This window comes from Pteropus vampyrus, unplaced genomic scaffold (assembly GCF_000151845.1).
Source record: "Pteropus vampyrus isolate Shadow unplaced genomic scaffold, Pvam_2.0 Scaffold1676, whole genome shotgun sequence".
Taxonomy (NCBI): domain Eukaryota; kingdom Metazoa; phylum Chordata; class Mammalia; order Chiroptera; family Pteropodidae; genus Pteropus; species Pteropus vampyrus.
The window spans coordinates 19,315-21,544 of NW_011890457.1; the positions used below are offsets into that span (position 1 = coordinate 19,315).

At 48.4% G+C, this 2,230-nt stretch overlaps 1 pseudogene; it reads left to right on the top strand.

Moving 5' to 3' along the window:
* The first annotated feature begins 2,028 nt into the window (after positions 1-2,028).
* Positions 2,029-2,147, top strand: LOC111734526 (annotated as a pseudogene).
* The last annotated feature ends 83 nt before the right edge of the window (positions 2,148-2,230 follow it).

Below are 2,230 nucleotides of genomic sequence, written 5' to 3' on the forward strand. Positions count from 1 at the left end.
TTAGTCTCTGAAGCATATTTCTTGTTTAGGTCTGAAGTCCAGTCCTACAGGTAAATAAATACTCCCATCCACAAGTCACTCCTCCATCCATCCAATTCAGTCACATTTACTTATTCATTTAACTAAATGTGGAGCAGTATTGACAAGACCATTATCTTAAGCAATTTGGAGCCCAGTGGGGAAACTAAAATGTGAGCAATTGGCATACTCTGGGACAAGTGCTCACTGGGTAGGATTGCCAGATAAAATGCAGGATGCCCAGTTAGAATTGCATGGTTTGTTAAACCTGGTAACCACCGGGGAAAGTGTCAGGTGCAAGAGAACACACAGGAGGACCTGGGAGGCTTCCAAGAAGAATACCTTTGAGGCCAACGTGAGTCAGAAGAGGTTGGAGGATAGGGAAGTGTTTCAGGAAGAATATGTTGTTCTGTTCATGTGAAGATGTGGACTCAAGCAGCCCCAGGAAATTCAAGGGCGTGAAGTTCAGGACAGTTGGAGCATGGAGGGTTAGAGAAGCGAGTCTCAAAAGGGGAGGCTGGAGAGGCAATAAAATTCTGCCATTAAATCTGGACTTGATCCTAAGCGCTGCGGGGCCCATTGTGGGACTTTAAGCAGCAGAGCATGTAAGATCTGCATGTGAGAGAATTCCTGGCTAGAGTGTAGTGGCTGGTGAGAGGGGGAGTCTGGAGACAGGAGAAAGGAGAGTGGTGCCTGCTGCGGTAATAATAGTATGTGAAGGCAGTGGCTGTGAGGAAGGGAGAAATGGATGAGCTACCTAGAGGGTAGATGATGAGATGTGGGAGATGAGGGAAGGAGAAAGGTCAAGTATGACTTATGTACTGACTGAAAGACAGTTCCACTCAATGGGACAGAAGACACAGGGATGCACTCCCTGCCTTTTCACTGCTCTGCTCTGTGTCACGGGGCTGACTCCTGCAAACCCCATGTCCAGGATTTTCTTGCCAACTTTTTTTTTCCCTCCTCTTTAATTCCTCCCCATCCCCACTTCCACCCCTGACCTATGGATGTTGCCCTTTTCCCCTTAAGAACTGGATTTCTGAAGGTGGGGCACATCTCCTCCCACAGGCTAATGGGGTGCACCCGGAGTATGGTCCGTGGCTCCACCTGGCGTGCGAACCCAGGACCTTCTGCATGTAAAGCAAACGTGCTAACCACCACACTATGGAGCCACTCGCCGACTTTTTTCCAGGGAGTGTTCAACCATTGGCAAGAGATTGGAGGGCAGGACGAGGGGAGAAGCTGGGGTATTTCTCCCTCCCCCTCTGCACTAATCAGACACTGGTAGCAGGGCTGGTAGCTGCTTTGCTTCTGTGTCCCTGCTCCACCAGGCAGCTGCTTCCATCTGCATTTCCAGTTCCTGCCTGGCAGCCCTGGCTCTGGCTATAGCAACACCACCTCCCTCTTTGCCCCTCCAGACATGGGGTGGCTGTGGCTTCGGCTATGGTGACTCTCTGGGTTGTCCTACCAATTCACTTGCCCTTTTAGCTTTTCCATCACCGTATGAAATTTGCTGTATCGAGCTGTGTGTCGTGGCTGTTTTTTTGAGTGGACCTGAAGTAATACGGGCCTGCTGAGTTTGAGGTGCCTGTATGAGACATTTCAATGGTGACGTTTAACAGCAAGTCACATATAGAGGTCTAAAGCTGCCGAGAGTAGCCTTGGATGGAGACAGATTTAGATGTTAATTTAAGCCAGGGGCATGGATGAGATCTTTCAGGGAAATGACATAGAGAAAGAGCAAAAAGCCCGAAGAAACATCACGAAGAAAGATCAGCTAAGAAAGAGATTAGGGGCATGCCATAAGAGAAGAAACTATCATGAGGGTTGGGCAGCACAGAAACAAAGGAAAGATAACGTCAAGATAGAGACATTGTTTAAGATGGTAACCGCTTGGAGGTCACATAGGTAAGGACATGGGACACAGCAGACTGAAGTGTAGATTGGAGAGGAGCAAATAGGGGCAGTTCGAAAATCTTGCTGTGAAAGGAAATAAAGAGGAGCCCCGGGGTCTGCAGCCATGCCTCCCTGAACAAGCCTGATCCTGTCTGATCTCGGAAACTAAGCAGGGTCAGGCCTGGTTAGTACTTGGATGGGAGACCACCTAGGAAGACCTGCTGCAGTAGGCATAAAAAAATAAAAAAATAATAAGGGATTGTAAAATGATAAGGTCTTTGCAATCAGTGAGGTCAACCAAGGGTTGCCTTGCCTA